General features: G+C 38.1%; 1 non-coding gene across 1 annotated transcript; it reads left to right on the forward strand.

Annotated features, from left to right (window-relative positions):
- Positions 1-1,279: 1,279 nt before the first annotated feature.
- On the forward strand, positions 1,280-1,411 carry LOC130020833 (small nucleolar RNA SNORA51). The gene has a single exon (XR_008792036.1). It is a non-coding gene; the product is annotated as a small nucleolar RNA SNORA51 (small nucleolar RNA).
- The last annotated feature ends 12,375 nt before the right edge of the window (positions 1,412-13,786 follow it).

Consider the following 13,786-nt stretch of genomic DNA (forward strand, 5'->3'; position numbering starts at 1 on the left):
TTAATAATTGGTAAATTACTATTCCTCAATATTCAGAAATACTTGATTACTTGTGTCATTATGTAGGATTTTATACTATTATTTGATCTCTATAATTAGTACTATAAACTATTGCATGCTACGTTGCTGTTATGTAAGATGAAAAATAGAATACCAGGCAGAACTGTGGCATCTGATTCATTTTATATTTCAGAAGACAACAGTTGTATTAAATCCTACGGGATTCTGAGGTAAGTAATTTATAGTAGACTGTGTAATAATCTCACTGATATGGGACAGAATTCTTGGTAAGTTTTTATTTCCCTTGAGTTGTACAAGTTCAGGTTGGCATTAGATTGGCTATTTTGCAAAACTAATAAAAAGATAAAAAGAAAAAAAATCAATTTTCACCTGATTTTTCAACATCTCTTTTTCATCTCCTTAGTCAATATTCAATTTCTTATTTTCTTTGGAGGGCATAATAAAGTAAATAATATCAGATTTTAAAATGCTTGGTTATTCTCAAGTTTTGTAAGAACATATAAAAGCAAAAACTACATATACTGAAAACATCAAGAGACTACATCCACTGAACAATACATCTATTTACTGCAGTGAAGTCATGTATGGTGGTTAAATCTGACGTTTTTTTTCCCTCTTTTTCTTAATCACACTTTTTGTCCCTTTAATTGTCTTTCTTTTATATCTTAGAACAAGTTAACCTCACTTTTAGGAAAACTGTTCTCAAACTTTTTGGCAATAATTATGTAAGTTCAAATCAAAAGCAAAAGATAAAAAGCTTACTTAGATTTTTAACTAAAATTACCAATGACACACACCAATATTACTTAGGAGTCTTTATTTATTAAGTCAGATGTGTAAAAGTTAATTTTGACACTATTAAACCATATATTTTTGTGCATTTATAATATATTACAATATATTCTCCACATCTAATACAGTTCTTCTAAACTTTATTGAAATAAAATGAGATATTTCAAGGACTAATAATTTTGTTATTTGTGTTTTTACCAAATAATTGGGCTGGAGCAATAGCACAGTGGGTAGGGCATTTGCCTTGTATGCAGCTGGATTGGATTCCTCCACCCCTCTCAGAAAGGCCTAGCAAGCTACCGATAGTGTCTTGCCTGAACAGCAAAGCCTGGCAAGCTACCCATATTTGATATGTCAAAAACAGTAACAACAAGTCTCACAATTTGTTGTGAGACGTTACTGGTGCCCAGTCGAACAAATTGATGAACAACGGGAGGACATTGCTACAGTGCAGTGCTACCCAGACAGCCTCTTGGCATTTACTCTGAGTTTTTTCTTCACACCATTTGTACAGAAAGAGGAAGTCAAGTAAGCATGTCCCATATATACCTTAACTTAGACCTTAAGTCTAGTTTATATGGTGAATAGGAGAACATGAGGAAAAACAAAAGGAAAAATCAAGACAAATTTTTGTATATGTTTGGCCACACTCATTGAGGTCAAGATAACTCCTGCTTCTATTCTCAGAGATCAGTCCTGGGAATGCTCATGTCTTCGATCGGGGTTAACTGAATGCTAAGCAAGCACCTTAACACCAATAATGTTTCTCTGGTCCTCTAAATAAAACTGTATACTCTATTCACTACATTTTTATATAAAATTTAATTTTTTTCCCAAGCTTATTTTTGCATAAATTTTCTTTGCTTCTTCAATAATGATTGTGTATTGCCTATTTCTTTCAAATGGGTAAAATGGGATGTTTTACCATCCCATCTAAACTGGGGTGATCAACAAGTTTGTTTTCAAAATAAGACAAAACCTGTTATAGAGTAAAGGATATTTCATATAGTTATGAGACAATTTACCAGCGTATATGTCAGTTCAAACTACAAGAAGCCTGAATCCAAATCAGTAAAAGGAGAATAATAAGATAGAGCAGAAAAAATGAAATAGAAATTTTAAAAGACAATACAGAAGAGCTACAAAACCAAGAACTGATTATTTATAAAAATAAATAAATCTAGAAGAAAAAGAAATAAAAAATGCAATCACATGAATAGTCATATTAAATAAAATTAAATACACACTAATTAACCAAGGAATTGAAGATTTGTACTACAAAAATGCTGTCAATGTTTTTGTTTTGTTTTGTTTTGTTTTGTTTTTTAATGAAGACATAAGGAAACATAGGTTTTTCCATGATCATACATTGGAACTACCAACATTGCTAAAGTAGCTGAATTCTCCAAATAATAGAGATTCGTAGAAATAGCTTTCAAACTTTCAAAGACTTCTATCAGACAGAACAAATGTAACAGAAATTTGTGTGGAACTGAAAAAAAGAATACAGGAAGCATCAAATTCACTACCTCAAACTATGCTACAAACTATGGTAAGCAACAAGTGTAGCATTAGAATATCTTGACAAATAGGCCAGTGGAATAAAATTACAGACAGTTGATGAAAAAAAGAGTCACTTAGAATCTAATCACAGAACTTAGTTTTTCAAGGTGGGAAGGGAATTGGCTGAAAGAATACAGTGCACTATGACTAAGGTTTATCAGCAATTTGGTGGTGAGTATAATTGGTAACCGTGTATCCTTAGAGCAAACACACACACACACACACACACACACGCACACACAAACACACACACACACACGAAAAATATATGTAGACTTATATTTTGGTGAAGCAAAGTAGAGTTTTAGAATCTTATTTAAAAGATGTGAAGGGGTGGGCTGGAAGATATTACAGTGGGTAGGGCGTTTGCCTTGCACAGGGCCAACCGGGTTCAATTCCCAGCGTCCCATATAGTCCCCTGAGCACCGCCAGGAGTAATTCCTGAATGCAAAGCCAGGAGTAACCCTTGTGCATTGTCAAGTGTGACCCAGAAAAAAAAAAGATGTGAGGGGAGAAAGAGGGAGAATTATGTGTTCGAGAGAGAACACAGCCTTTTCCAGAGTAGAAATAAGCAAACAAAGAAATAGGAATGAGCAAGGGAAACATGTGTTCAAGAGTAAACATGGGCCTGAAGAGCAAGATGAAAACATATTTTTTGAAGTAAAAAAACAATATTTGTTACATTTATTTTGAAGGGGAAGTTCTAAATTAATAAAAAAATTATAAATAAATCAGTATCACAAGGTCATTTTTTTGTTTGTTTGCTATTGCTGTGTGATTCTACAGATACTTTAAAGTGTAATCCAGTGCATATGCTGCCTGAACCCGTGTGCTGCTTACGCCCACGTGGCAGAGCACATGTGATGCCCGCATCTCCCCTCTTGAGATGTGTACTTTCATGCTTTCATGTCTAATGTTAGGATGTGTATAGGTGCTCTCTCTCTGCTCTTGGAGAAGCCTGTGTTCTCTCTTGAGTACAATACTCTCTCATTCTCTCCCCCTTCACACTTTAAAAATCCTCCAAATAAAATCTATTTATTTTAAAATAAATAAATAAATAAATAAAGTGTAATCCAAACATGTTGAATTTCCAGAAACTATCTAAATTATCCATGTTAATTTATTGAAAATTAAAATATAAAGTTGAAATATAAATAAAATAACTCAATATTGGAGATGGTTTTGCTAAGTCATAGAATCTAAGTAAAGTAATGTTTTAATTTGTTGATACCAGAATTTCTTTAAAGTGCTGCTATAATTTATTTTTAAATTTTGAAAGTTTTTCTTAGCCACACTTATTGGTGCTTTAAAAACCACATGTGGGGGGGTATGGTGCCTCCAGCAAGTCAATCTGTACTTGTGAGGTGAGTGCATCAGCAGCCTGATGGCAACGTCAGACTTTCAGATACCCCAAAATTGCTGTTGTGCCTTTGGCCAGACCCCAAAAACGTGGTGCAAAGTTTACCAAGAAAGTAAACGGCCAAAAATTAGGTATGTGGGAGACACACCCACAAACCACCTCTGGCTCAGCTATATAATTGGAGGCATGGCCTCTCTGGTTCCTGATCAAACTGCTTAATGGCCATGATCCCAGAGTCTCAGAAACAAATCTCGGAACCCAAAGGCTTGTGGCAGAAATGCATCCTGTTCCTGGAGTAGGTTACTGGCCCCTGGGCCACTCCAGGTGGGAATAGGTTTTGTGCCTTGGCCTGTTCCCCCTGGTGACCTGGTGACCACCATCCTCCAGAGGCCACTGGACAGTCAGGTTTGGGCCTGCAGTGAGGAGACACACGGGGCCTCACCACATGGGGGGTGGAGACGACTCTTTCTCCCCATCCCAAAGAGACCACGAGTCACCGCCTACAAACGGCCTCTCTGGCTCCTGATCAAGCTGATTAATAGCCATGATACCGGAGACTCAGAAACAAATCTTGAAACCCAGTGGCTTTTGGCAGAAATGCATCTGGACTGCATACAGGGTAGCTGCCGGCTCAGAGCTCCTTGGAAAGCCAGGTATGAGCCGGCGGTGATGGGGCAACTGCAGTCTCATGGGAAGGGGGGGCGATATCAGCTCGTCCTTCATGCCCTACTGAGGTTGCAAGTTGCCCCCACAAGTGGCTCTTTGGCACGGCCATGGCTCCAGAGGCAAAAGGACTTAATCCAGAGCCCGGAAGCTTGCGGCAGAAAAGTGAATGGACCATGCGTTAAACTACAGCTCAATGCCTCCCCGGGAGGGAAAGGGTGTTGCTCCCTTCCACCTTTCCCCCCGCTGGCAGCAAGGTGGCCGCCACCTCAGAGCGTATTGGAAAGCCAGGTATGAGCTGGCGGTGACGTGGCAACTGCAGTCTCATGGGAAGGGGGCTGGTACTGGCACGTCCTTCATGAGTTCATGAGTTGCCCCTCACAAGCAGCTCTCTGGCACGGCCATGGCTCTAGAGGCAAAAGGACTTAGTCCAGAGTCCAGTAGCTTGCAGCAGAAAAGTGAATGGACCATGCCTTAAACTACGGCGCCATGACTCCCCAGAGGGAAAGGGTGTTGCTCCCTTCTGCCTTTTTCCCCCCTGGCAGCAACGTGGCCACTGCCTCAGAGCTTATAGGAAAGCCAGGTACAAGCCGGCGGTGACAGGGCAACTGCAGTCTCATGGGAAGGGAGCTGGTACTGGCACGTTCTTCATGCCCTACCGAGGTGACGAGTTACCCCCGACAAGCGGCTCTCCGGCGGGGCCATAACACACACAGACACACAGAAACCAATCTCGTATTTATCTGGCTCTTTGCAGAAATCCAAAATCGTGGTCATGTGACATTATGTGATTCTCATAACCAGCTGTAGAAAACAAAATATTTCACAATGCCTTTTCAGTGATTCTGGTTGTTTGGGGGAAAATTCTAAACAATAATGGTGCATCTTTTGTCAAAATAATGAATATAATTAATGTAGAGAAGAGTTAAGTGGAAATCATCTGCTTCACAGGCATTTGGAGAGGTGGGAGGGGGTGTATACTGGGGTACTTGGTGGTGAAAAATGAGTACTGGTGAAGGGAAAGGTGTTTGATCATTGTATGACTGAGACTTAAACCTGAAAGCTTAGTGACTTTTCCCACAGTGATTCAATAAATAAATATAATTAATTAATTAATTAAGGTGGAGTTCATGCCCAATTCAATCAGCTAATCAGTGGCTGAATAAATAGCAGCACTCCTGAAAAAAAACAAAACAAAACAAAACAAAAAAAAAAACCCACACGTGGTCCCAGAGATTAATGTGGGCTCTCCGAGAGGGGCGGAGGAATCGAACTCGGGTCGGCCATGTTGGCTGCGTGCAAGGCAAATGCCCTATCGCTGTGCTATCGCTTTATATATACCACAAAATATTTTTCCCCTGAAATTTAGTTTCTATTCTCTTGTCTCTCAACTCAGATTTAAAAGGGAAACTTTTCCACAGAAGACGGTGATACCAAGAAAAGAAACTGTGTTCAGTAAGTCCTTCTCAAAGGATGTTTGCATGTTACACGAATAGAAATTGTGGGACAGAGAGTGAGCTAAAATCATTTTATATCTTAGCAATTCAAATGAATCTAATTTCAGTACTATGTACTTTTTTGGCTAAAGTTCTGTTGGTTATTAGCAGCATTATTAGGCATGAAGTAAATGCTATTTAATTTCTTTAATGTTTTGCTTTATTTTTTAAAAATTATATATTTATCTTTAGTTTCTGCTTTTGTCATGCCACACCCAGGGATATCTCACTGTCCCTTCCTATCATTTCCCTCTCCTTTAAATTAGATGACTGTCTCACATTGATAGGTGGATAGTTTCCAAATATTTGTCAGACTACCTCTATCCAAATGTTGAGATCTGTCCTCTTTTATCATCTCTAGATTTGCCGATTCCAAATTCTTTCATTTTTCTCCTATGTTAACTTTGGGTTTATCTAGATATCTTTCTCAATTTTCCTGACTAATGAATTTCAGAATCTACTATTAAATTAAAATTTTTGGAATTAGAGAGTCAGTACAAAGGTTAGGGCAATTGTCTTTCATGCAGCTGACCCTGGTTCAACTAAAGCATTTCATATGGTCCACTGAGCACTGCCAGGGATGACCCCAAAGCACAGAGTCAAGAATAGTTTCAAAGTATCTCTGTAAAGGACCCAACTCCATGCACTCTAAAAATGAGAAGGAAGAGGAGAAAATTGCCTTTGAATTTATAATTGGATATATGTATATCCATTTTTGTAAAATACATAATGTATATAAGGTTTTAGTTTTTTGTTTTGCATTTCACTTTTTATTTTCACATCAGATTTGTTTTAACGTAAGAATATATTATAAACCCTTCCCATGACAACATATCTTCAGAAGCAGAGGGCCATAATTTACATACACACATAATTTTCCACAAATAAGAAGTTAAGGAAAATCAATATAAAAATGAGGATTTGGGACCGGAGCTATAGTACAGTGGGTATAAGGGCGTCCACCTTGCATGAAGCCAACCTGGGTTCAATTCCCACCATCCCATATGGTCCCAGAGCACCGCCAGGAGTAATTCCTGAGTGCAGAGCCAGGAGTATCGCTGGATGTGATCCAAAAAATAAGCCAAAATTTTTTTTTCAATGAGGATTCCTTGAGATCAGTTAAGCTTTATTTTGGATTTCACTCAGAGTCTTAGAAAAAAAGTTACCCAAGTATTTTTATTTAATATCTGTCTTTAAGGAATGCAATTAGTTTTAAATGTAATTTAGCAGACCATAGAGATGGTGCAGCAAATAGAGCACTTGCCTGTGCCAAGCTGACTGACTTCAGTTCATTCCTGGACATCGTACACAGACCCCAAAGCCCTGCCAAGAGTGATCACTGATAATAGAGGCAGGTACAATTCCAGGAAGCCATGACTCAAAACCCAACAATAAATAACATGTCTTTTATTAACACAAAACAGCATGTGAAAACTGGTTTGTGACCACCAGATCTAAAATTGTTCTTTACAATTCGCTTTGATTTTTATAGAACCTTAATTAGGTTACTTTCGTGTTTGTTTTCTTTATACACAAAATAGAAGTGACACATCTTTATAATACTTTCTTATTTAGTGGTTTTTATTAATGACAAATTATTTGACTGAGTGATTTTTAAAAAATTACATTGACTATAGTTTTATTCAGTGCTTTCTTCTTCTATTGCTAAATTAGTCATTTCTTGGAAAAGAGGCTGACAGTAATTTCTGTGCAAGTTCATTTTCTATTGTAATATCATGGAGACTGAAAAATGAGAAACTTTACCCAGTTTATAATGTCCCCTAGCCTTGAAAATCATCACTGAGCAGAGGTTGATGAAATGGACAACCATGTTCTTAAAGAATATCGGATTAATAACTTTGTAATCTTGTCACCTTAATTAAAATGTATGGACTGAGGCGACTCTACAGCAGGTAGGGTGTTTGCCTTGCACGCGATGGACCCGGCGGACCCGGGTTTGATTCCTCCGCCCTGCTCCAAGAGCCTGGCAAGCTATCGAGAGTATCTTGCCCACAGGGCAAAGGCTGGCAAGCTCCTCTTGAGGTATTCGATATGCAAAACACAGTAATAATAAGTTTCACAATGGAGACGTTACTGGGCCCACTCGAGCAAATGGTTGAACAATGGGAGGACAGTGACAGAGACAGTGACAGTAAAATGTACATTATAATATAACATTTGAAAAATTTGAGGCTTTGTTGTATAGATACAGTTTTGTTTATATATAGTTTTGTTTGGATTTATATTTTTCTCACTAAGAAATTTTCAGTAATATGTTTTACTTCATAAATTAATCAATTTACCACTATTATAAATTATATAATATTTGGTCATATTTAAGAGTATAAAGCCTTGATAAAGACAACTAAATAATTACAATTTCTAAATCTTTGCAAGAGAAAAACTTCCATTTAAGTAAACATGTTTGAAAAAAAATATTAATAATATCTATTGAAATTAGAATACACAAGGAAAGATATCAAGATTGTCACTAGTACTTGGAAATTAATTAATTAATTAAATCAGGTTGATCACTTGATCACTTGACATCCTGTTACTCATCGATTTGCTCAAGCAGGCTCCAGTAATGTCTCCATTTTTCCCTGTCTCGAGCTAGTGTAGCCCTATGGCATCTGCTTGCTCCAGAAACACGAAGAGTCTCAAACTGATCATTCAGGGTCTTGACGAAGAAGTCTGACCACCTTGTAGGTGGGCAGCCATGTGATCTTTTGACATCTTGTGGAATCCAGTCGGTAACGGCTCTAGTCCAGCAGTCGTCTCCAAATCTCATTATGTGTCCAGCCCATCTTATTTTTGATACCTTAGTAAATGTGACAGCATCCCTGATTCTTGATCGTCGATGGAGGTCAGAATTCTGGATTCTTTCTCTTATTTGAGTGAAGCGTGATACTCCAAGTATAGCTCTTTCAATTCCTTTTTGGGAGACCTGAATAGTGTTCTCATCCTGTTACAGGTTACACTATATAACCCAAATAGCATTCTCATCCTGTTACAGGTTTCTCATCAGGTTACACAGGACATTTTATATTCAAAAGTGTACAGGCAACAGTTATTTCATAATCACTGTTAGTAGAATTGGACAGGGCAGATTATGTTATGCTGCAATAACACAAATAATTCTTATATGTCTGAGGTTCAATGAAACAAAACTCTCATATAATTCTTATTCACGTTCTATATGTCTAAGTAATTACTCTTGTGGTTTTAGCTGTACCTTCTGCTACAAGTACTTGACCAGAAGTAGTCAACTCACTTAATCTCAAGGCGACAAGAAATCTCAGTTCACTGTTGACTGTAAGAAAGGATAGCCAGTAAAAGGCACGTGAGAAAATTTTCCACATCATTAATCATCAGGGAGATGCAGATCAAAACCACAATGAAATATCACTTCACACCATAGAGACTGACCCATATCCACAAGAACAAAAGCAACCAGTGCTGGCGCGGATGTGGTGAGAAAGGGACACTCCTTCACTGTTGGTGGGAATGCCGACTGGTTCAGCCCTTTTGTAAAACAGTATGGATGATTCTCAAAAAATTAGAAATTGAGGTCCCATTTGATCCAGCAATACCACTCCTGGAATATATCCCAGAGAGGCAAAAAAGTATAGTTGAAGTGACATCTGCAATTGTCTGTTTATTGCAGCACTCTTTACAATAGCCAGAATCTGGAAAAAAACCTAAGTGCCCGAGAACAGATGACTGGTTAAAGAAACTTTGGTACATTTACACAATGGAGTACATGTAGCTGTTAGAAAAGACGAAGTCACGAAATTTACATACAGTGGCACTATGTGGAAAGTATCATGTTAAGCGAAATGACTCAGAAAGAAAGGGATAGACATAGAAAGATTGAATTCATCTGGGGAACATAAAGTAACAAAAAAGGAGACTAACACCCAGGAATGGCCGAGATTACTACCAGGAATTTTACTCCATGACTTGGAGGCCAACCACATATACTAGGGGAAAAGGGAGCTCAGATAAAAAGGGGAACACCAAATAAAGGTATTGGGAGGATCCTCCCAGGATGGGAGAAGCATGCTGAAAGTAGACTATAGACCAAACATGATTGCCACTCAATGTTTCTTTTGCAAACAAACCACAACACCCAAAAGGAGAGAGAGAACAGAGGGGAATGACCTGCTACAGAGAGAGGGTGGAATGGGGGGGATGGGGGGTGGGAGGGATACTGGGATCCGTGGTGGTGGGAAATGGGCACTGGTGGAAGGATGGGTTTTTGATCATTGCATAATTGAAAACCAAGCACAAAAATGTGTAAGTCTGCAACTGTACCTCACGATGTCTCACTATTAAAAAAATTTTTAATAAAAAAAATTAAAAAAAAAAGAAAGGATAGCCACAATTAGTTGAAAAACAGAAAATCATCAGGTTTCAATTATATCAAGTATAACAGGGATGTGGGAACAAGGGCCATAGCATTTTGCAAGAGTAGATTTTGCAGATGTATTCCCAACTCTCCAAAGATAATCACGCTGGGAGCAGAAATTTTTATACTATGGATATTGGCAAATACTACAAATTAGGACTTATTTATTTCCTCTTCCAGAGATCAATTGTTAAACATTACAGCACACCAGTTAGTGTAACTTTGTAAAGGAAAGCAAACAAATGTTACAACCTTTAAGAATAGTGAAAGGGAATACTTATTTCAAGCTCATAACTTTATAATTTTTTAAGTATCTGTACAGTGCTCTCTACATTTGCAGAAACTGCTTAGGAATAAGAAATAATCTAATTAAAGTCCACTATTTCTGCCAACCTATTTTCTGAGCTAGGATATTTAGACAAAAATTCATGATTTTGTTATTTGTTAAAAGCAGCTAGTTTCATCCACCTTCTCCTGCCCCCACACCTGGCTGTTCTCGCCGGGGTCCCTTGGAGGGGAGCAGGTTGAGCTTTCCTCCCCGCCCCGACCAGGGCTCCGGCAGCTGAAGACCTCCAGGATCAGTCACCACCTACTGAGACCACTCTCCGCACATATGAAGGTACTGGCAGAGGGACAAAGCCACGCGGGTTCCGGGGCCAAGATCTCCAAGCCTACTTGGATTGGGGCCGAGCATCCTCCACCAGATCCTCCAAATTCCAGTAGGTGGCGGTCACACCCACCAACTGGCCCCCTGGCGCCGTGTAATCCCATCAACGGCCAAGACTCAGACATCTTATTATGACATCTTATTATCTCATTCCTACTTTGGACAAACTGGCAGGCTACCAAATGTAGCCTGCCCACACGGCAGAGTCTGGCAAACTCCCCGTGGCGTACCCAATATGCCAAATACCAGTAACAATGATGGGTCTCATTCTCCTAAAGAGCCTTGAATATAATCTCAGGGCTAGGATGAAAGAGACGTTACTGGGGCCTGCTCGAGGCAATTGACGAATAACAGGATGATTTGTGATTTTTGTGACAAATAAAAAACAACCTTGATTAAGGCTGAAACCTTGATGAAGCTGTACATTTTTAAACTCAATTTTAAACTGAAGAAAGAGTATATAAGCTAACAAAAGCTTTGCAGTTTAGAGAGAATGTTCTGCTCAGAGCTATTATCATCTGCAGTGTCTTACAACATGCATTAAAATATATTAAATTAAAGAAATTCATTATTTAATTTCCCTAAATTTTAGCTATAAATACTCCATACACTTTCCAAAGAAATATGCTTCATTAAGTTAAAACAAATGTGTTTTTCCAAAGTTGTTCATAATTCTTTGTTTCTAACAAAATTCAATCCTTATTGATTAAATGTCCTCTGGCCCAAGAAAAATTAAACTAGACAAAGCAAAGAAGATTTTGCACAAGACTATCACAATAAGGGAGAGCGCTTGAACTTAATTTCAACAACGCTGGAGGACTTTTAAATGCTGTGTAAGATAGTGGAGAAGCACTGGAAGGTGTTGAGATGGAGAGATCTGGTCAATGTGATTAGGACTTACCAAATCATGTTGAAGAAGAATAAAGTGCCAGAAAATATAATGACATAGAAATAGAAAAAAAATATTAGTGAACAGATAGTCACTTACATATGGCATATGATCGCTTTTGGGAATTGTAACCAAGGTGATCATAAAATCACAACTTATAGGTTATTGGAATGTATCTTATTTGTGAACTCAATGGTAGGTAGGTGATTGTTTTCTTAACTTGCTCATTTAGAGTTTTTCACTTCTATGTGTGTGATATATCTCACAATTTAAAACACAGTGAGAAAAAGAAATAGCTGGCAAAATTAATTGGAGCAATGTAAAATCTCCTCTTAGCATAGAAACATATAACTAAATGTTATCTTTGGGGCTGGAGAGATAGTGCAGATTTCAGTATTATAATTTCCCTGAGCACTGCTGGGAGGAATCCCTGTCCATGCCAGAACAGGGAGTAGTACACAAGCCCCATTGGATGCCCCTCCCCAGACCCTCCACACATGAAAATGCTTTCAACAGAAAAATCTTCCAAGAGGTTATCAAGAGGCTCCAAGATCCTTTGATGACTTTGCCAATCAAGTCAATGCTAGGACCCAGGATGTGGGGCTATTCAGACCTTGCATTCTTGACAGAATTGAAGGGCATCTAAAGCCACACTCAGTGATCATCAGGAGACCTTGCTTTGTTGGGGAATAAACACATGGCTCAAACATGTATGCAAGGTGTATACCTATTGGGGGATTGTTGGACCACATCCCATGATGCTCAATGGTTACTCCCGACGCTATAGTTTGAGGTCATACCTGACCGAACTAGGGTCTGCTGGATTCAAGGAAAGTACCTTGACAATATACTATCTCTCCGCCCTAAGGTATATAATTTAATCCCTGTTATTTTCTCAAGTCCCTGTAACTTTCTTTTCAAAATACAGGTAATAGAAAGTAGAGCTATGCTTATTATAAAACTATCAATTTTGTGAAGAGATCATTTAAAAGACATCTTGTTACAATAGAAATTTACATATGTACAAATTATTTAAATATTAATATCTTAAGTTATATTTATAATTATGTATGTCTTAACCTAGGACTACTCCAGTTGAGTTGGGAATTGAAGTTATTTTGAGCTTATAGCTTGATCATGAGCCAGGTAAATTGGCTTATGCTCAGATGCCTGACTCAATACTATTCTTAATAATTATGGCTTTCTTATCATTTTCAACTCATCTGGATAGTGTCACATGACACCACATATTTAACATTTATCTAGTTAATTTTACATTTTGTTTAACTATGTTGTTGGAGATTTTAAAAAATAAGGATTTGGGACTAAAATCCTGAAATAAGGCCATTCCTCCTCAAACTCATAACAGTTGCTAATCCATCCCAAAAATAGTTGCTAATCCATAGTTCAGTACTTTATACACAACACACATGCACATACACACACACAAACACCAGAAATAGTTCACCAATCCCTACCCCAAAAAATATGTTACTTTCATGTAAGCAAGGGGAAACAAGTTTAAATTTAGTCTATATTTATGAGAACTTTATATAATGCCACCAACTTCAAACAAAATATACATGGATAAATCACTGTATCACTGTATCACTGTCATACCACTGTTTATCGATTTCCTTGCATAGTACCAGTAACGTCTCCATTAGTCCTAGCACTGATATTTTAGCAGGTGCCATACTGGATGCTCTTTCAGGATCAGGGAAATGAGACCCATCATTTTACTGGGCTTTGGCATATCAAATATGTCATGAGGAGCTTGCCGGACTCTGCCGTGCAGGCAGGATACTCTCGGTAACCTGCCGGGCTCTCCGGGAGTGAGAACTAGACAATAAGAGGATATTATTGAATGGATATTTTATTGAATTTTATCCTGAAAACTCAATTTATGGTAAAGTTAAGAAGT

This window comes from Sorex fumeus, unplaced genomic scaffold (assembly GCF_029834395.1).
Source record: "Sorex fumeus unplaced genomic scaffold, SorFum_2.1 ptg000013l, whole genome shotgun sequence".
NCBI classification, from domain to species: domain Eukaryota; kingdom Metazoa; phylum Chordata; class Mammalia; order Eulipotyphla; family Soricidae; genus Sorex; species Sorex fumeus.